Below are 19,360 nucleotides of genomic sequence, written 5' to 3' on the forward strand. Positions count from 1 at the left end.
AAAACCGGGATCGAACCAGGGACCTTTACATCTTCAGTCTAACGCTCTCCCAACTGAGCTATTTCGGCACGCCTAGGAGAAATCGGAAAGCAGCTTTACCAGAATGAAATTGGAAAGAATCAGCAAGATGTTATTTGTTCATAAAAGGACGAGAGAAGATACATCTCATAAAGAAATGTGTTACTCAGCGAATGTGGTTTGTCAAGATTTCTAAAGTCAATCGAAAGCGCACATGTAGAATTATTAGTGTTATCCAATAAAAATAAAAAGATTAAAGAAATATAGCAAACTCCCCGGCGGGGAATCGAACCCCGGTCTCCCGCGTGACAGTCGAGGATACTGACCACTATACTACCGAGAACAGTTACGCTTGCCGAAACCCGGGATCGAACCAGGGACCTTTAGATATTCAGTCTAACGCTCTCCGAACTGATTTATTTCGGCACGCCTAGGAGAAATCGGAAAGCAGCTTTACCAGAATGAAATTGGAAAGAATCAGCAAGATGTTATTTGTTCATAAAAAGACGAGAGAAGATACATCTAATAAAGAATTGTGTTACTCAGCGAATGTGGTTTGTCAAGATTTCTAAAGTCAATCGAAAGCGCACATGTAGAATTATTAGTGTTATCCAATAAAAATATTAAAGAAATATCGCAAACTCCCCGTCGGGGAATCGAACCCCGGTCTCCCGCGTGACAGGCGGGGATACTGACCACTATACTACCGAGGACAGTTACGCTTGCCTACACCCGGGATCGAACCAGGAACCTCTAGGTCTTCATTCTAACGCTCTCCCAACTGAGCTATTTCGGCACGCCTAGGAGAAATCGGAAAGCAGCTTTACCAGAATAAATTGGAAAGAATCAGCAAGATGTTATTTGTTCATAAAAGGACGAGAGAAGATACATCTAATAAAGAATTGTGTTACTCAGCGAATGTGGTTTGTCAAGATTTCTAAAGTCAATCGAAAGCGCACAGGTAGAATTATTAGTGTTATCCAATAAAAATAAAAAGATTATTGATATATCGCAAACTCCCCGGCGGGGAATCGAACCCCGGTCTCCCGCGTGACAGGCGGGGATACTGACCACTATACTAACGAGGACAGTTACGCTTGCCGAAAACCGGGATCGAACCAGGGACCTTTAGATCTTCAGTCTAACGCTCTCCCAACTGAGCTATTTCGGCACGCCTAGGAGAAATCGGAAAGCAGCTTTACCAGAATGAAATTGGAAAGAATCAGCAAGATGTTATTTGTTCATAAAAGGACGAGAGAAGATACATCTAATAAAGAATTGTGTTACTCAGCGAATGTGGTTTGTCAAGATTTCTAAAGTCAATCGAAAGCGCACATGTAGAATTATTTTTGTTATCCAATAAAAATATTAAAGAAATATAGCAAACTCGACGGCGGGGAATCGAACCCCGGTCTCCCGCGTGACAGGCGGGGATACTGACCACTATACTACCGAGGACAGTTACGCTTGCCGAAACCCGGGATCGAACCAGGGACCTTTAGATCTTCAGTCTAACGCTCTCCCAACTGAGCTATTTCGGCACGCCTAGGAGAAATCGGAAAGCAGCTTTACCAGAATGAAATTGGAAAGAATCAGCAAGATGTTATTTGTTCATAAAAGGACGAGAGAAGATACATCTAATAAAGAATTGTGTTACTCAGCGAATGTGGTTTGTCAAGATTTCTAAAGTCAATCGAAAGCGCACATGTAGAATTATTAGTGTTATCCAATAAAAATAAAAAGATTATTGATATATCACAAACTCCCCGGCGGGGAATCGAACCCCGGTCTCCCGGAGGACAGGCGGGGATACTGACCACTATACTACCGAGGACAGTTACGCTTGCCAACACCCGGGATCGAACCAGGGACCTCTAGATCTTCAGTCTAACGCTCTCCCAACTGAGCTATTTCGGCACGCCTAGGAGAAATCGGAAAGCAGCTTCACCAGAATGAAATTGGAAAGAATCAGCAAGATGTTATTTGTTCATAAAAGGACGAGAGAAGATACATCTAATAAAGAATTGTGTTACTCAGCGAATGTGGTTTGTCAAGATTTCTAAAGTCAATCGAAAGCGCAAAGGTAGAATTATTAGTGTTATCCAATAAAAATAAAAAGATTATTGATATATCGCAAACTCCCCGGCGGGGAATCGAACCCCGGTCTCCCGCGTGACAGGCGGGGATACTGACCACTATACTACCGAGGACAGTTACGCTTGCCGAAACTCGGGATCGAACCAGGGACCTTTAGATCTTCAGTCTAACGCTCTCCCAACTGAGCTATTTCGGCACGCCTAGGAGAAATCGGAAAGCAGCTTTACCAGAATGAAATTGGAAAGAATCAGCAAGATGTTATTTGTTCATAAAAGGACGAGAGAAGATACATCTAAGGAAGAATTGTGTTACTCAGCGAATGTGGTTTGTCAAGATTTCTAAAGTCAATCGAAAGCGCACATGTAGAATTATTAGTGTTATCCAATAAAAATATTAAAGAAATATCGCAAACTCCCCGGCGGGGAATCGAACCCCGGTCTCCCGCGTGACAGGCGATGATACTGACCACTATACTACCGAGGACAGTTAAGCTTGCCGAAACCCGGGATCGAACCAGGGACCTTTACATCTTCAGTCTAACGCTCTCCCAACTGAGCTATTTCGGCACGCCTAGGAGAAATCGGAAAGCAGCTTTACCAGAATGAAATTGGAAAGAATCAGCAAGATGTTATTTGTTCATAAAAGGACGAGAGAAGATACATCTCATAAAGAAATGTGTTACTCAGCGAATGTGGTTTGTCAAGATTTCTAAAGTCAATCGAAAGCGCACATGTAGAATTATTAGTGTTATCCAATAAAAATAAAAAGATTAAAGAAATATAGCAAACTCCCCGGCGAGGAATCGAACCCCGGTCTCCCGCGTGACAGTCGAGGATACTGACCACTATACTACCGAGAACAGTTACGCTTGCCGAAACCCGGGATCGAACCAGGGACCTTTAGATATTCAGTCTAACGCTCTCCGAACTGATTTATTTCGGCACGCCTAGGAGAAATCGGAAAGCAGCTTTACCAGAATGAAATTGGAAAGAATCAGCAAGATGTTATTTGTTCATAAAAAGACGAGAGAAGATACATCTAATAAAGAATTGTGTTACTCAGCGAATGTGGTTTGTCAAGATTTCTAAAGTCAATCGAAAGCGCACATGTAGAATTATTAGTGTTATCCAATAAATATAAAAAGATTATTGATATATCACAAACTCCCCGGCGGGGAATCGAACCCCGGTCTCCCGCGTGACAGGCGGGGATACTGACCACTATACTACCGAGGACAGTTACACTTGCCAACACCCGGGATCGAACCAGGAACCTCTAGGTCTTCATTCTAACGCTCTCCCAACTGAGCTATTTCGGCACGCCTAGGAGAAATCGGAAAGCAGCTTTACCAGAATAAATTGGAAAGAATCAGCAAGATGTTATTTGTTCATAAAAGGACGAGAGAAGATACATCTAATAAAGAATTGTGTTACTCAGCGAATGTGGTTTGTCAAGATTTCTAAAGTCAATCGAAAGCGCACAGGTAGAATTATTAGTGTTATCCAATAAAAATAAAAAGATTATTGATATATCGCAAACTCCCCGGCGGGGAATCGAACCCCGGTCTCCCGCGTGACAGGCGGGGATACTGACCACTATACTAACGAGGACAGTTACGCTTGCCGAAAACCGGGATCGAACCAGGGACCTTTAGATCTTCAGTCTAACGCTCTCCCAACTGAGCTATTTCGGCACGTCTAGGAGAAATCGGAAAGCAGCTTTACCAGAATGAAATTGGAAAGAATCAGCAAGATGTTATTTGTTCATAAAAGGACGAGAGAAGATACATCTAATAAAGAATTGTGTTACTCAGCGAATGTGGTTTGTCAAGATTTCTAAAGTCAATCGAAAGCGCACATGTAGAATTATTTTTGTTATCCAATAAAAATATTAAAGAAATATAGCAAACTCGACGGCGGGGAATCGAACCCCGGTCTCCCGCGTGACAGGCGGGGATACTGACCACTATACTACCGAGGACAGTTACGCTTGCCGAAACCCGGGATCGAACCAGGGACCTTTAGATCTTCAGTCTAACGCTCTCCCAACTGAGCTATTTCGGCACGCCTAGGAGAAATCGGAAAGCAGCTTTACCAGAATGAAATTGGAAAGAATCAGCAAGATGTTATTTGTTCATAAAAGGACGAGAGAAGATACATCTAATAAAGAATTGTGTTACTCAGCGAATGTGGTTTGTCAAGATTTCTAAAGTCAATCGAAAGCGCACATGTAGAATTATTAGTGTTATCCAATAAAAATAAAAAGATTATTGATATATCACAAACTCCCCGGCGGGGAATCGAACCTCGGTCTCCCGGAGGACAGGCGGGGATACTGACCACTATACTACCGAGGACAGTTACGCTTGCCAACACCCGGGATCGAACCAGGGACCTCTACATCTTCAGTCTAACGCTCTCCCAACTGAGCTATTTCGGCACGCCTAGGAGAAATCGGAAAGCAGCTTCACCAGAATGAAATTGGAAAGAATCAGCAAGATGTTATTTGTTCATAAAAGGACGAGAGAAGATACATCTAATAAAGAATTGTGTTACTCAGCGAATGTGGTTTGTCAAGATTTCTAAAGTCAATCGAAAGCGCAAAGGTAGAATTATTAGTGTTATCCAATAAAAATAAAAAGATTATTGATATATCGCAAACTCCCCGGCGGGGAATCGAACCCCGGTCTCCCGCGTGACAGGCGGGGATACTGACCACTATACTACCGAGGACAGTTACGCTTGCCGAAACTCGGGATCGAACCAGGGACCTTTAGATCTTCAGTCTAACGCTCTCCCAACTGAGCTATTTCGGCACGCCTAGGAGAAATCGGAAAGCAGCTTTACCAGAATGAAATTGGAAAGAATCAGCAAGATGTTATTTGTTCATAAAAGGACGAGAGAAGATACATCTAAGGAAGAATTGTGTTACTCAGCGAATGTGGTTTGTCAAGATTTCTAAAGTCAATCGAAAGCGCACATGTAGAATTATTAGTGTTATCCAATAAAAATATTAAAGAAATATCGCAAACTCCCCGGCGGGGAATCGAACCCCGGTCTCCCGCGTGACAGGCGATGATACTGACCACTATACTACCGAGGACAGTTAAGCTTGCCGAAACCCGGGATCGAACCAGGGACCTTTACATCTTCAGTCTAACGCTCTCCCAACTGAGCTATTTCGGCACGCCTAGGAGAAATCGGAAAGCAGCTTTACCAGAATGAAATTGGAAAGAATCAGCAAGATGTTATTTGTTCATAAAAGGACGAGAGAAGATACATCTCATAAAGAAATGTGTTACTCAGCGAATGTGGTTTGTCAAGATTTCTAAAGTCAATCGAAAGCGCACATGTAGAATTATTAGTGTTATCCAATAAAAATAAAAAGATTAAAGAAATATAGCAAACTCCCCGGCGGGGAATCGAACCCCGGTCTCCCGCGTGACAGTCGAGGATACTGACCACTATACTACCGAGAACAGTTACGCTTGCCGAAACCCGGGATCGAACCAGGGACCTTTAGATATTCAGTCTAACGCTCTCCGAACTGATTTATTTCGGCACGCCTAGGAGAAATCGGAAAGCAGCTTTACCAGAATGAAATTGGAAAGAATCAGCAAGATGTTATTTGTTCATAAAAAGACGAGAGAAGATACATCTAATAAAGAATTGTGTTACTCAGCGAATGTGGTTTGTCAAGATTTCTAAAGTCAATCGAAAGCGCACATGTAGAATTATTAGTGTTATCCAATAAATATAAAAAGATTATTGATATATCACAAACTCCCCGGCGGGGAATCGAACCCCCATCTCCCGCGTGACAGGCGGGGATACTGACCACTATACTACCGAGGACAGTTACACTTGCCAACACCCGGGATCGAACCAGGAACCTCTAGGTCTTCATTCTAACGCTCTCCCAACTGAGCTATTTCGGCACGCCTAGGAGAAATCGGAAAGCAGCTTTACCAGAATAAATTGGAAAGAATCAGCAAGATGTTATTTGTTCATAAAAGGACGAGAGAAGATACATCTAATAAAGAATTGTGTTACTCAGCGAATGTGGTTTGTCAAGATTTCTAAAGTCAATCGAAAGCGCACAGGTAGAATTATTAGTGTTATCCAATAAAAATAAAAAGATTATTGATATATCGCAAACTCCCCGGCGGGGAATCGAACCCCGGTCTCCCGCGTGACAGGCGGGGATACTGACCACTATACTAACGAGGACAGTTACGCTTGCCGAAAACCGGGATCGAACCAGGGACCTTTAGATCTTCAGTCTAACGCTCTCCCAACTGAGCTATTTCGGCACGTCTAGGAGAAATCGGAAAGCAGCTTTACCAGAATGAAATTGGAAAGAATCAGCAAGATGTTATTTGTTCATAAAAGGACGAGAGAAGATACATCTAATAAAGAATTGTGTTACTCAGCGAATGTGGTTTGTCAAGATTTCTAAAGTCAATCGAAAGCGCACATGTAGAATTATTTTTGTTATCCAATAAAAATATTAAAGAAATATAGCAAACTCGACGGCGGGGAATCGAACCCCGGTCTCCCGCGTGACAGGCGGGGATACTGACCACTATACTACCGAGGACAGTTACGCTTGCCGAAACCCGGGATCGAACCAGGGACCTTTAGATCTTCAGTCTAACGCTCTCCCAACTGAGCTATTTCGGCACGCCTAGGAGAAATCGGAAAGCAGCTTTACCAGAATGAAATTGGAAAGAATCAGCAAGATGTTATTTGTTCATAAAAGGACGAGAGAAGATACATCTAATAAAGAATTGTGTTACTCAGCGAATGTGGTTTGTCAAGATTTCTAAAGTCAATCGAAAGCGCACATGTAGAATTATTAGTGTTATCCAATAAAAATAAAAAGATTATTGATATATCACAAACTCCCCGGCGGGGAATCGAACCTCGGTCTCCCGGAGGACAGGCGGGGATACTGACCACTATACTACCGAGGACAGTTACGCTTGCCAACACCCGGGATCGAACCAGGGACCTCTAGATCTTCAGTCTAACGCTCTCCCAACTGAGCTATTTCGGCACGCCTAGGAGAAATCGGAAAGCAGCTTCACCAGAATGAAATTGGAAAGAATCAGCAAGATGTTATTTGTTCATAAAAGGACGAGAGAAGATACATCTAATAAAGAATTGTGTTACTCAGCGAATGTGGTTTGTCAAGATTTCTAAAGTCAATCGAAAGCGCAAAGGTAGAATTATTAGTGTTATCCAATAAAAATAAAAAGATTATTGATATATCGCAAACTCCCCGGCGGGGAATCGAACCCCGGTCTCCCGCGTGACAGGCGGGGATACTGACCACTATACTACCGAGGACAGTCACGCTTGCCGAAACCCGGGATCGAACCAGGGACCTTTAGATCTTCAGTCTAACGCTCTCCCAACTGAGCTATTTCGGCACGCCTAGGAGAAATCGGAAAGCAGCTTTACCAGAATGAAATTGGAAAGAATCAGCAAGATGTTATTTGTTCATAAAAGGACGAGAGAAGATACATCTAATAAAGAATTGTGTTACTCAGCGAATGTGGTTTGTCAAGATTTCTAAAGTCAATCGAAAGCGCACATGTAGAATTATTAGTGTTATCCAATAAAAATATTAAAGAAATATCGCAAACTCCCCGTCGGGGAATCGAACCCCGGTCTCCCGCGTGACAGGCGGGGATATTGACCACTATACTACCTAGGACAGTTACGCTTGCCGAAACCCGGGATCGAACCAGGGACCTTTACATCTTCAGTCTAACGCTCTCCCAACTGAGCTATTTCGGCATCCCTAGGAGAAATCGGAAAGCAGCTTTACCAGAATGAAATTGCAAAGAATCAGCAAGATGTTATTTGTTCATAAAAGGACGAGAGAAGATACATCTAATAAAGAATTGTGTTACTCAGCGAATGTGGTTTGTCAAGATTTCTAAAGTCAATCGAAAGCGCACATGTAGAATTATTAGTGTTATCCAATAAAAATAAAAATAAAAATAAAAAGATTAATGTTATATCGCAAACTCCCCGTCGGGGAATCGAACCCCGGTCTCCCGCGTGACAGGCGGGAATACTGACCACTATACTACCGAGGACAGTTACGCTTGCCGAAACCCGGGATCGAACCAGGGACCTTTAGATCTTCAGTCTAACGCTCTCCCAACTGAGCTATTTCGGCACGCCTAGGAGAAATCGGAAAGCAGCTTTACCAGAATGAAACTGGAAAGAATCAGCAAGATGTTATTTGTTCATAAAATGACGAGAGAATATACATCTAAGGAAGAATTGTGTTACTCAGCGAATGTGGTTTGTCGAGATTTCTAAAGTCAATCGAAAGCGCACATGTAGAATTATTAGTGTTATCTAATAAAAATAGAAAGATTAATGTTATATCGCAAGCTCCCCGGCGGGGAATCGAACCCCGGTCTCCCGCGTGACAGGCGGGGATACTGACCACTATACTACCGAGGACAGTTACGCTTGCCGAAACCCGGGATCGAAATAGGGACCGTTAGATCTTCAGTTTAACGCTCTCCCAACTGAGCTATTTCGGCACGCCTAGGAGAAATCGGAAAGCAGCTTTACCAGAATGAAATTGGAAAGAATCAGCAAGATGTTATTTGTTCATAAAAGGACGAGAGAAGATACATCTAATAAAGAATTGTGTTACTCAGCGAATGTGGTTTGTCAAGATTTCTAAAGTCAATCGAAAGCGCACATGTAGAATTATTAGTGTTATCCAATAAAAATAAAAAGATTAAAGAAATATAGCAAACTCGACGGCGGGGAATCGAACCCCGGTCTCCCGCGTGACAGGTGGGGATACTGACCACTATACTACCGAGGACAGTTACGCTTGCCGAAACTCGGGATCGAACCAGGGACCTTTAGATCTTCAGTCTAACGCTCTCCCAACTGAGCTATTTCGGCACGCCTAGGAGAAATCGGAAAGCAGCTTTACCAGAATGAAATTGGAAAGAATCAGCAAGATGTTATTTGTTCATAAAAGGACGAGAGAAGATACATCTAAGGAAGAATTGTGTTACTCAGCGAATGTGGTTTGTCAAGATTTCTAAAGTCAATCGAAAGCGCACATGTAGAATTATTAGTGTTATCCAATAAAAATATTAAAGAAATATCGCAAACTCCCCGGCGGGGAATCGAACCCCGGTCTCCCGCGTGACAGTCGAGGATACTGACCACTATACTACCGAGAACAGTTACGCTTGCCGAAACCCGGGATCGAACCAGGGACCTTTAGATATTCAGTCTAACGCTCTCCGAACTGATTTATTTCGGCACGCCTAGGAGAAATCGGAAAGCAGCTTTACCAGAATGAAATTGGAAAGAATCAGCAAGATGTTATTTGTTCATAAAAAGACGAGAGAAGATACATCTAATAAAGAATTGTGTTACTCAGCGAATGTGGTTTGTCAAGATTTCTAAAGTCAATCGAAAGCGCACATGTAGAATTATTAGTGTTATCCAATAAAAATATTAAAGAAATATCGCAAACTCCCCGTCGGGGAATCGAACCCCGGTCTCCCGCGTGACAGGCGGGGATACTGACCACTATACTACCGAGGACAGTTACGATTGCCTACACCCGGGATCGAACCAGGAACCTCTAGGTCTTCATTCTAACGCTCTCCCAACTGAGCTATTTCGGCACGCCTAGGAGAAATCGGAAAGCAGCTTTACCAGAATAAATTGGAAAGAATCAGCAAGATGTTATTTGTTCATAAAAGGACGAGAGAAGATACATCTAATAAAGAATTGTGTTACTCAGCGAATGTGGTTTGTCAAGATTTCTAAAGTCAATCGAAAGCGCACAGGTAGAATTATTAGTGTTATCCAATAAAAATAAAAAGATTATTGATATATCGCAAACTCCCCGGCGGGGAATCGAACCCCGGTCTCTCGCGTGACAGGCGGGGATACTGACCACTATACTAACGAGGACAGTTACGCTTGCCGAAAACCGGGATCGAACCAGGGACCTTTAGATCTTCAGTCTAACGCTCTCCCAACTGAGCTATTTCGGCACGCCTAGGAGAAATCGGAAAGCAGCTTTACCAGAATGAAATTGGAAAGAATCAGCAAGATGTTATTTGTTCATAAAAGGACGAGAGAAGATACATCTAATAAAGAATTGTGTTACTCAGCGAATGTGGTTTGTCAAGATTTCTAAAGTCAATCGAAAGCGCACATGTAGAATTATTTTTGTTATCCAATAAAAATATTAAAGAAATATAGCTAACTCGACGGCGGGGAATCGAACCCCGGTCTCCCGCGTGACAGGCGGGGATACTGACCACTATACTACCGAGGACAGTTACGCTTGCCGAAACCCGGGATCGAACCAGGGACCTTTAGATCTTCAGTCTAACGCTCTCCCAACTGAGCTATTTCGGCACGCCTAGGAGAAATCGGAAAGCAGCTTTACCAGAATGAAATTGGAAAGAATCAGCAAGATGTTATTTGTTCATAAAAGGACGAGAGAAGATACATCTAATAAAGAATTGTGTTATTCAGCGAATGTGGTTTGTCAAGATTTCTAAAGTCAATCGAAAGCGCACATGTAGAATTATTAGTGTTATCCAATAAAAATAAAAAGATTATTGATATATCACAAACTCCCCGGCGGGGAATCGAACCCCGGTCTCCCGGAGGACAGGCAGGGATACTGACCACTATACTACCGAGGACAGTTACGCTTGCCAACACCCGGGATCGAACCAGGGACCTCTAGATCTTCAGTCTAACGCTCTCCCAACTGAGCTATTTCGGCACGCCTAGGAGAAATCGGAAAGCAGCTTCACCAGAATGAAATTGGAAAGAATCAGCAAGATGTTATTTGTTCATAAAAGGACGAGAGAAGATACATCTAATAAAGAATTGTGTTACTCAGCGAATGTGGTTTGTCAAGATTTCTAAAGTCAATCGAAAGCGCAAAGGTAGAATTATTAGTGTTATCCAATAAAAATAAAAAGATTATTGATATATCGCAAACTCCCCGGCGGGGAATCGAACCCCGGTCTCCCGCGTGACAGGCGGGGATACTGACCACTATACTACCGAGGACAGTTACGCTTGCCGAAACTCGGGATCGAACCAGGGACCTTTAGATCTTCAGTCTAACGCTCTCCCAACTGAGCTATTTCGGCACGCCTAGGAGAAATCGGAAAGCAGCTTTACCAGAATGAAATTGGAAAGAATCAGCAAGATGTTATTTGTTCATAAAAGGACGAGAGAAGATACATCTCATAAAGAAATGTGTTACTCAGCGAATGTGGTTTGTCAAGATTTCTAAAGTCAATCGAAAGCGCACATGTAGAATTATTAGTGTTATCCAATAAAAATAAAAAGATTAAAGAAATATAGCAAACTCCCCGGCGGGGAATCGAACCCCGGTCTCCCGCGTGACAGTCGAGGATACTGACCACTATACTACCGAGAACAGTTACGCTTGCCGAAACCCGGGATCGAACCAGGGACCTTTAGATATTCAGTCTAACGCTCTCCGAACTGATTTATTTCGGCACGCCTAGGAGAAATCGGAAAGCAGCTTTACCAGAATGAAATTGGAAAGAATCAGCAAGATGTTATTTGTTCATAAAAAGACGAGAGAAGATACATCTAATAAAGAATTGTGTTACTCAGCGAATGTGGTTTGTCAAGATTTCTAAAGTCAATCGAAAGCGCACATGTAGAATTATTAGTGTTATCCAATAAATATAAAAAGATTATTGATATATCACAAACTCCCCGGCGGGGAATCGAACCCCGGTCTCCCGCGTGACAGGCGGGGATACTGACCACTATACTACCGAGGACAGTTACACTTGCCAACACCCGGGATCGAACCAGGAACCTCTAGGTCTTCATTCTAACGCTCTCCCAACTGAGCTATTTCGGCACGCCTAGGAGAAATCGGAAAGCAGCTTTACCAGAATAAATTGGAAAGAATCAGCAAGATGTTATTTGTTCATAAAAGGACGAGAGAAGATACATCTAATAAAGAATTGTGTTACTCAGCGAATGTGGTTTGTCAAGATTTCTAAAGTCAATCGAAAGCGCACAGGTAGAATTATTAGTGTTATCCAATAAAAATAAAAAGATTATTGATATATCGCAAACTCCCCGGCGGGGAATCGAACCCCGGTCTCCCGCGTGACAGGCGGGGATACTGACCACTATACTAACGAGGACAGTTACGCTTGCCGAAAACCGGGATCGAACCAGGGACCTTTAGATCTTCAGTCTAACGCTCTCCCAACTGAGCTATTTCGGCACGTCTAGGAGAAATCGGAAAGCAGCTTTACCAGAATGAAATTGGAAAGAATCAGCAAGATGTTATTTGTTCATAAAAGGACGAGAGAAGATACATCTAATAAAGAATTGTGTTACTCAGCGAATGTGGTTTGTCAAGATTTCTAAAGTCAATCGAAAGCGCACATGTAGAATTATTTTTGTTATCCAATAAAAATATTAAAGAAATATAGCAAACTCGACGGCGGGGAATCGAACCCCGGTCTCCCGCGTGACAGGCGGGGATACTGACCACTATACTACCGAGGACAGTTACGCTTGCCGAAACCCGGGATCGAACCAGGGACCTTTAGATCTTCAGTCTAACGCTCTCCCAACTGAGCTATTTCGGCACGCCTAGGAGAAATCGGAAAGCAGCTTTACCAGAATGAAATTGGAAAGAATCAGCAAGATGTTATTTGTTCATAAAAGGACGAGAGAAGATACATCTAATAAAGAATTGTGTTACTCAGCGAATGTGGTTTGTCAAGATTTCTAAAGTCAATCGAAAGCGCACATGTAGAATTATTAGTGTTATCCAATAAAAATAAAAAGATTATTGATATATCACAAACTCCCCGGCGGGGAATCGAACCCCGGTCTCCCGGAGGACAGGCGGGGATACTGACCACTATACTACCGAGGACAGTTACGCTTGCCAACACCCGGGATCGAACCAGGGACCTCTAGATCTTCAGTCTAACGCTCTCCCAACTGAGCTATTTCGGCACGCCTAGGAGAAATCGGAAAGCAGCTTCACCAGAATGAAATTGGAAAGAATCAGCAAGATGTTATTTGTTCATAAAAGGACGAGAGAAGATACATCTAATAAAGAATTGTGTTACTCAGCGAATGTGGTTTGTCAAGATTTCTAAAGTCAATCGAAAGCGCAAAGGTAGAATTATTAGTGTTATCCAATAAAAATAAAAAGATTATTGATATATCGCAAACTCCCCGGCGGGGAATCGAACCCCGGTCTCCCGCGTGACAGGCGGGGATACTGACCACTATACTACCGAGGACAGTTACGCTTGCCGAAACCCGGGATCGAACCAGGGACCTTTAGATCTTCAGTCTAACGCTCTCCCAACTGAGCTATTTCGGCACGCCTAGGAGAAATCGGAAAGCAGCTTTACCAGAATGAAATTGGAAAGAATCAGCAAGATGTTATTTGTTCATAAAAGGACGAGAGAAGATACATCTAATAAAGAATTGTGTTACTCAGCGAATGTGGTTTGTCAAGATTTCTAAAGTCAATCGAAAGCGCACATGTAGAATTATTAGTGTTATCCAATAAAAATATTAAAGAAATATCGCAAACTCCCCGTCGGGGAATCGAACCCCGGTCTCCCGCGTGACAGGCGGGGATATTGACCACTATACTACCTAGGACAGTTACGCTTGCCGAAACCCGGGATCGAACCAGGGACCTTTACATCTTCAGTCTAACGCTCTCCCAACTGAGCTATTTCGGCATCCCTAGGAGAAATCGGAAAGCAGCTTTACCAGAATGAAATTGCAAAGAATCAGCAAGATGTTATTTGTTCATAAAAGGACGAGAGAAGATACATCTAATAAAGAATTGTGTTACTCAGCGAATGTGGTTTGTCAAGATTTCTAAAGTCAATCGAAAGCGCACATGTAGAATTATTAGTGTTATCCAATAAAAATAAAAATAAAAATAAAAAGATTAATGTTATATCGCAAACTCCCCGTCGGGGAATCGAACCCCGGTCTCCCGCGTGACAGGCGGGAATACTGACCACTATACTACCGAGGACAGTTACGCTTGCCGAAACCCGGGATCGAACCAGGGACCTTTAGATCTTCAGTCTAACGCTCTCCCAACTGAGCTATTTCGGCACGCCTAGGAGAAATCGGAAAGCAGCTTTACCAGAATGAAACTGGAAAGAATCAGCAAGATGTTATTTGTTCATAAAATGACGAGAGAATATACATCTAAGGAAGAATTGTGTTACTCAGCGAATGTGGTTTGTCAAGATTTCTAAAGTCAATCGAAAGCGCACATGTAGAATTATTAGTGTTATCCAATAAAAATATTAAAGAAATATCGCAAACTCCCCGTCGGGGAATCGAACCCCGGTCTCCCGCGTGACAGGCGGGGATACTGACCACTATACTACCGAGGACAGTTACGCTTGCCGAAACCCGGGATCGAAATAGGGACCGTTAGATCTTCAGTTTAACGCTCTCCCAACTGAGCTATTTCGGCACGCCTAGGAGAAATCGGAAAGCAGCTTTATGAGAATGAAACTGGAAAGAATCAGCAAGATGTTATTTGTTCATAAAAGGACGAGAGAAGATACATCTAATAAAGAATTGTGTTACTCAGCGAATGTGGTTTGTCAAGATTTCTAAAGTCAATCGAAAGCGCACATGTAGAATTATTAGTGTTATACAATAAAAACAAAAAGATTAAAGAAATATAGCAAACTCGACGGCGGGGAATCGAACCCCGGTCTCCCGCGTGACAGGCGGGGATACTGACCACTATACTACCGAGGACAGTTACGCTTGCCGAAACCCGGGATCGAACCAGGGACCTTTAGATCTTCAGTCTAACGCTCTCCCAACTGAGCTATTTCGGCACGCCTAGGAGAAATCGGAAAGCAGCTTTACCAGAATGAAACTGGAAAGAATCAGCAAGATGTTATTTGTTCATAAAATGACGAGAGAATATACATCTAAGGAAGAATTGTGTTACTCAGCGAATGTGGTTTGTCAAGATTTCTAAAGTCAATCGAAAGCGCACAGGTAGAATTGTTAGTGTTATCCAATAAAAATAAAAAGATTATTGATATATCGCAAACTCCCCGGCGGGGAGTCGAACCCCGGTCTCCCGCGTGACAGGCGGGGATACTGACCACTATACTAACGAGGACAGTTACGCTTGCCGAAAACCGGGATCGAACCAGGGACCTTTAGATCTTCAGTCTAACGCTCTCCCAACTGAGCTATTTCGGCACGCCTAGGAGAAATCGGAAAGCAGCTTTACCAGAATGAAATTGGAAAGAATCAGCAAGATGTTATTTGTTCATAAAAGGACGAGAGAAGATACATCTAATAAAGAATTGTGTTACTCAGCGAATGTGGTTTGTCAAGATTTCTAAAGTCAATCGAAAGCGCACATGTAGAATTATTAGTGTTATCCAATAAAAATATTAAAGAAATATAGCAAACTCGACGGCGGGGAATCGAACCCCGGTCTGCCGCGTGACAGGCGGGGATACTGACCACTATACTACCGAGGACAGTTACGCTTGCCGAAATCCGGGATCGAACCAGGGACCTTTAGATCTTCAGTCTAACGCTCTCCCAACTGAGCTATTTCGGCACGCCTAGGAGAAATCGGAAAGCAGCTTTACCAGAATGAAATTGGAAAGAATCAGCAAGATGTTATTTGTTCATAAAAGGACGAGAGAAGATACATCTAATAAAGAATTGTGTTACTCAGCGAATGTGGTTTGTCAAGATTTCTAAAGTCAATCGAAAGCGCAAAGGTAGAATTATTAGTGTTATCCAATAAAAATAAAAAGATTATTGATATATCGCAAACTCCCCGGCGGGGAATCGAACCCCGGTCTCCCGCGTGACAGGCGGGGATACTGACCACTATACTACCGAGGACAGTTACGCTTGCCGAAACCCGGGATCGAACCAGGGACCTTTAGATCTTCAGTCTAACGCTCTCCCAACTGAGCTATTTCGGCACGCCTAGGAGAAATCGGAAAGCAGCTTTACCAGAATGAAATTGGAAAGAATCAGCAAGATGTTATTTGTTCATAAAAGGACGAGAGAAGATACATCTAATAAAGAATTGTGTTACTCAGCGAATGTGGTTTGTCAAGATTTCTAAAGTCAATCGAAAGCGCAAAGGTAGAATTATTAGTGTTATCCAATAAAAATAAAAAGATTATTGATATATCGCAAACTCCCCGGCGGGGAATCGAATCCCGGTCTCCCGCGTGACAGGCGGGGATACTGACCACTATACTACCGAGGACAGTTACGCTTGCCGAAACCCGGGATCGAACCAGGGACCTTTAGATCTTCAGTCTAACGCTCGCCCAACTGAGCTATTTCGGCACGCCTAGGAGAAATCGGAAAGCAGCTTTACCAGAATGAAATTGGAAAGAATCAGCAAGATGTTATTTGTTCATAAAAGGACGAGAGAAGATACATCTAATAAAGAATTGTGTTACTCAGCGAATGTGGTTTGTCAAGATTTCTAAAGTCAATCGAAAGCGCACATGTAGAATTATTAGTGTTATCCAATAAAAATATTAAAGAAATATAGCAAACTCGACGGCGGGGAATCGAACCCCGGTCTGCCGCGTGACAGGCGGGGATACTGACCACTATACTACCGAGGACAGTTACGCTTGCCGAAACCCGGGATCGAACCAGGGATCTTTAGATCTTCAGTCTAACGCTCTCCCAACTGAGCTATTTCGGCACGCCTAGGAGAAATCGGAAAGCAGCTTTACCAGAATGAAATTGGAAAGAATCAGCAAGATGTTATTTGTTCATAAAAGGACGAGAGAAGATACATCTAATAAAGAATTGTGTTACTCAGCGAATGTGGTTTGTCAAGATTTCTAAAGTCAATCGAAAGCGCACATGTAGAATTATTAGTGTTATCCAATAAAAATATTAAAGAAATATAGCAAACTCGACGGCGGGGAATCGAACCCCGGTCTGCCGCGTGGCAGGCGGGGATACTGACCACTATACTACCGAGGACAGTTACGCTTGCCGAAACCCGGGATCGAATCATGGACCTTTAGATCTTCAGTCTAACGCTCTCCCAACTGAGCTATTTCGGCACGCCTAGGAGAAATCGGAAAGCAGCTTTACCAGAATGAAATTGGAAAGAATCAGCAAGATGTTATTTGTTCATAAAAGGACGAGAGAAGATACATCTAATAAAGAATTGTGTTACTCAGCGAATGTGGTTTGTCAAGATTTCTAAAGTCAATCGAAAGCGCAAAGGTAGAATTATTAGTGTTATCCAATAAAAATAAAAAGATTATTGATATATAGCAAACTCCCCGGCGGGGAATCGAACCCCGGTCTCCCGCGTGACAGGCGGGGATACTGACCACTATACTACCGAGGACAGTTACGCTTGCCGAAACCCGGGATCGAACCAGGGACCTTTAGATCTTCAGTCTAACGCTCGCCCAACTGAGCTATTTCGGCACGCCTAGGAGAAATCGGAAAGCAGCTTTACCAGAATGAAATTGGAAAGAATCAGCAAGATGTTATTTGTTCATAAAAGGACGAGAGAAGATACATCTAATAAAGAATTGTGTTACTCAGCGAATGTGGTTTGTCAAGATTTCTAAAGTCAATCGAAAGCGCACATGTAGAATTATTAGTGTTATCCAATAAAAATATTAAAGAAATATAGCAAACTCGACGGCGGGGAATCGAACCCCGGTCTGCCGCGTGACAGGCGGGGATACTGACCACTATACTACCGAGGACAGTTACGCTTGCCGAAACCCGGGATCGAACCAGGGACCTTTAGATCTTCAGTCTAACGCTCTCCCAACTGAGCTATTTCGGCACGCCTAGGAGAAATCGGAAAGCAGCTTTACCAGAATGAAATTGGAAAGAATCAGCAAGATGTTATTTGTTCATAAAAGGACGAGAGAAGATACATCTAATAAAGAATTGTGTTACTCAGCGAATGTGGTTTGTCAAGATTTCTAAAGTCAATCGAAAGCGCACATGTAGAATTATTAGTGTTATCCAATAAAAATATTAAAGAAATATAGCAAACTCGACGGCGGGGAATCGAACCCCGGTCTGCCGCGTGACAGGCGGGGATACTGACCACTATACTACCGAGGACAGTTACGCTTGCCGAAACCCGGGATCGAACCATGGACCTTTAGATCTTCAGTCTAACGCTCTCCCAACTGAGCTATTTCGGCACGCCTAGGAGAAATCGGAAAGCAGCTTTACCAGAATGAAATTGGAAAGAATCAGCAAGATGTTATTTGTTCATAAAAGGACGAGAGAAGATACATCTAATAAAGAATTGTGTTACTCAGCGAATGTGGTTTGTCAAGATTTCTAAAGTCAATCGAAAGCGCAAAGGTAGAATTATTAGTGTTATCCAATAAAAATAAAAAGATTATTGATATATCGCAAACTCCCCGGCGGGGAATCGAACCCCGGTCTCCCGCGTGACAGGCGGGGATACTGACCACTATACTACCGAGGACAGTTACGCTTGCCGAAACCCGGGATCGAACCAGGGACCTTTAGATCTTCAGTCTAACGCTCTCCCAACTGAGCTATTTCGGCACGCCTAGGAGAAATCGGAAAGCAGCTTTACCAGAATGAAATTGGAAAGAATCAGCAAGATTTTATTTGTTCATAAAAGGACGAGAGAAGATACATCTAATAAAGAATTGTGTTACTCAGCGAATGTGGTTTGTCAAGATTTCTAAAGTCAATCGAAAGCGCACATGTAGAATTATTAGTGTTATCCAATAAAAATATTAAAGAAATATCGCAAACTCCCCGTCGGGGAATCGAACCCCGGTCTCCCGCGTGACAGGCGGGAATACTGACCACTATACTACCGAGGACAGTTACGCTTGCCGAAACCCGGGATCGAACCAGGGACCTTTAGATCTTCAGTCTAACGCTCTCCCAACTGAGGTATTTCGGCAAGCCTAGGAGGAATCGGAAAGCAGCTTTACCAGAATGAAACTGGAAAGAATCAGCAAGATGTTATTTGTTCATAAAATGACGAGAGAATATACATCTAAGGAAGAATTGTGTTACTCAGCGAATGTGGTTTGTCGAGATTTCTAAAGTCAATCGAAAGCGCACATGTAGAATTATTAGTGTTATCTAATAAAAATAGAAAGATTAATGTT

General features: G+C 42.8%; 25 non-coding genes across 25 annotated transcripts; all 25 read right to left on the bottom strand.

Moving 5' to 3' along the window:
* Positions 1–1,486: 1,486 nt before the first annotated feature.
* Positions 1,487–1,559, bottom strand: Trnaf-gaa (transfer RNA phenylalanine (anticodon GAA)). Its single transcript has one exon. It is a non-coding gene; the product is annotated as a tRNA-Phe (tRNA).
* A 597-nt stretch (positions 1,560–2,156) lies between these two features.
* On the bottom strand, positions 2,157–2,228 carry Trnad-guc (transfer RNA aspartic acid (anticodon GUC)). The gene has a single exon. It is a non-coding gene; the product is annotated as a tRNA-Asp (tRNA).
* A 1,050-nt stretch (positions 2,229–3,278) lies between these two features.
* On the bottom strand, positions 3,279–3,350 carry Trnad-guc (transfer RNA aspartic acid (anticodon GUC)). Its single transcript has one exon. It is a non-coding gene; the product is annotated as a tRNA-Asp (tRNA).
* Positions 3,351–4,105: 755 nt separating this feature from the next.
* On the bottom strand, positions 4,106–4,178 carry Trnaf-gaa (transfer RNA phenylalanine (anticodon GAA)). The gene has a single exon. It is a non-coding gene; the product is annotated as a tRNA-Phe (tRNA).
* A 597-nt stretch (positions 4,179–4,775) lies between these two features.
* On the bottom strand, positions 4,776–4,847 carry Trnad-guc (transfer RNA aspartic acid (anticodon GUC)). Its single transcript has one exon. It is a non-coding gene; the product is annotated as a tRNA-Asp (tRNA).
* Positions 4,848–6,724: 1,877 nt separating this feature from the next.
* Positions 6,725–6,797, bottom strand: Trnaf-gaa (transfer RNA phenylalanine (anticodon GAA)). The gene has a single exon. It is a non-coding gene; the product is annotated as a tRNA-Phe (tRNA).
* Positions 6,798–7,394: 597 nt separating this feature from the next.
* On the bottom strand, positions 7,395–7,466 carry Trnad-guc (transfer RNA aspartic acid (anticodon GUC)). The gene has a single exon. It is a non-coding gene; the product is annotated as a tRNA-Asp (tRNA).
* A 10-nt stretch (positions 7,467–7,476) lies between these two features.
* On the bottom strand, positions 7,477–7,549 carry Trnaf-gaa (transfer RNA phenylalanine (anticodon GAA)). The gene has a single exon. It is a non-coding gene; the product is annotated as a tRNA-Phe (tRNA).
* Positions 7,550–8,234: 685 nt separating this feature from the next.
* On the bottom strand, positions 8,235–8,307 carry Trnaf-gaa (transfer RNA phenylalanine (anticodon GAA)). Its single transcript has one exon. It is a non-coding gene; the product is annotated as a tRNA-Phe (tRNA).
* Positions 8,308–8,528: 221 nt separating this feature from the next.
* Trnad-guc (transfer RNA aspartic acid (anticodon GUC)) lies at positions 8,529–8,600 on the bottom strand. Its single transcript has one exon. It is a non-coding gene; the product is annotated as a tRNA-Asp (tRNA).
* A 1,871-nt stretch (positions 8,601–10,471) lies between these two features.
* Positions 10,472–10,544, bottom strand: Trnaf-gaa (transfer RNA phenylalanine (anticodon GAA)). Its single transcript has one exon. It is a non-coding gene; the product is annotated as a tRNA-Phe (tRNA).
* Positions 10,545–11,141: 597 nt separating this feature from the next.
* Trnad-guc (transfer RNA aspartic acid (anticodon GUC)) lies at positions 11,142–11,213 on the bottom strand. The gene has a single exon. It is a non-coding gene; the product is annotated as a tRNA-Asp (tRNA).
* Positions 11,214–11,893: 680 nt separating this feature from the next.
* Positions 11,894–11,965, bottom strand: Trnad-guc (transfer RNA aspartic acid (anticodon GUC)). Its single transcript has one exon. It is a non-coding gene; the product is annotated as a tRNA-Asp (tRNA).
* Positions 11,966–12,720: 755 nt separating this feature from the next.
* On the bottom strand, positions 12,721–12,793 carry Trnaf-gaa (transfer RNA phenylalanine (anticodon GAA)). Its single transcript has one exon. It is a non-coding gene; the product is annotated as a tRNA-Phe (tRNA).
* Positions 12,794–13,390: 597 nt separating this feature from the next.
* Trnad-guc (transfer RNA aspartic acid (anticodon GUC)) lies at positions 13,391–13,462 on the bottom strand. The gene has a single exon. It is a non-coding gene; the product is annotated as a tRNA-Asp (tRNA).
* Positions 13,463–13,472: 10 nt separating this feature from the next.
* Trnaf-gaa (transfer RNA phenylalanine (anticodon GAA)) lies at positions 13,473–13,545 on the bottom strand. Its single transcript has one exon. It is a non-coding gene; the product is annotated as a tRNA-Phe (tRNA).
* Positions 13,546–14,230: 685 nt separating this feature from the next.
* On the bottom strand, positions 14,231–14,303 carry Trnaf-gaa (transfer RNA phenylalanine (anticodon GAA)). The gene has a single exon. It is a non-coding gene; the product is annotated as a tRNA-Phe (tRNA).
* A 673-nt stretch (positions 14,304–14,976) lies between these two features.
* On the bottom strand, positions 14,977–15,049 carry Trnaf-gaa (transfer RNA phenylalanine (anticodon GAA)). The gene has a single exon. It is a non-coding gene; the product is annotated as a tRNA-Phe (tRNA).
* Positions 15,050–16,016: 967 nt separating this feature from the next.
* On the bottom strand, positions 16,017–16,088 carry Trnad-guc (transfer RNA aspartic acid (anticodon GUC)). Its single transcript has one exon. It is a non-coding gene; the product is annotated as a tRNA-Asp (tRNA).
* A 10-nt stretch (positions 16,089–16,098) lies between these two features.
* On the bottom strand, positions 16,099–16,171 carry Trnaf-gaa (transfer RNA phenylalanine (anticodon GAA)). The gene has a single exon. It is a non-coding gene; the product is annotated as a tRNA-Phe (tRNA).
* Positions 16,172–16,844: 673 nt separating this feature from the next.
* Trnaf-gaa (transfer RNA phenylalanine (anticodon GAA)) lies at positions 16,845–16,917 on the bottom strand. Its single transcript has one exon. It is a non-coding gene; the product is annotated as a tRNA-Phe (tRNA).
* Positions 16,918–17,508: 591 nt separating this feature from the next.
* Trnad-guc (transfer RNA aspartic acid (anticodon GUC)) lies at positions 17,509–17,580 on the bottom strand. Its single transcript has one exon. It is a non-coding gene; the product is annotated as a tRNA-Asp (tRNA).
* A 380-nt stretch (positions 17,581–17,960) lies between these two features.
* Positions 17,961–18,033, bottom strand: Trnaf-gaa (transfer RNA phenylalanine (anticodon GAA)). The gene has a single exon. It is a non-coding gene; the product is annotated as a tRNA-Phe (tRNA).
* A 591-nt stretch (positions 18,034–18,624) lies between these two features.
* On the bottom strand, positions 18,625–18,696 carry Trnad-guc (transfer RNA aspartic acid (anticodon GUC)). Its single transcript has one exon. It is a non-coding gene; the product is annotated as a tRNA-Asp (tRNA).
* Positions 18,697–18,706: 10 nt separating this feature from the next.
* Trnaf-gaa (transfer RNA phenylalanine (anticodon GAA)) lies at positions 18,707–18,779 on the bottom strand. The gene has a single exon. It is a non-coding gene; the product is annotated as a tRNA-Phe (tRNA).
* Between the last annotated feature and the right edge of the window lie 581 nt (positions 18,780–19,360).

Source organism: Argiope bruennichi, chromosome 7, assembly GCF_947563725.1.
Source record: "Argiope bruennichi chromosome 7, qqArgBrue1.1, whole genome shotgun sequence".
NCBI classification, from domain to species: domain Eukaryota; kingdom Metazoa; phylum Arthropoda; class Arachnida; order Araneae; family Araneidae; genus Argiope; species Argiope bruennichi.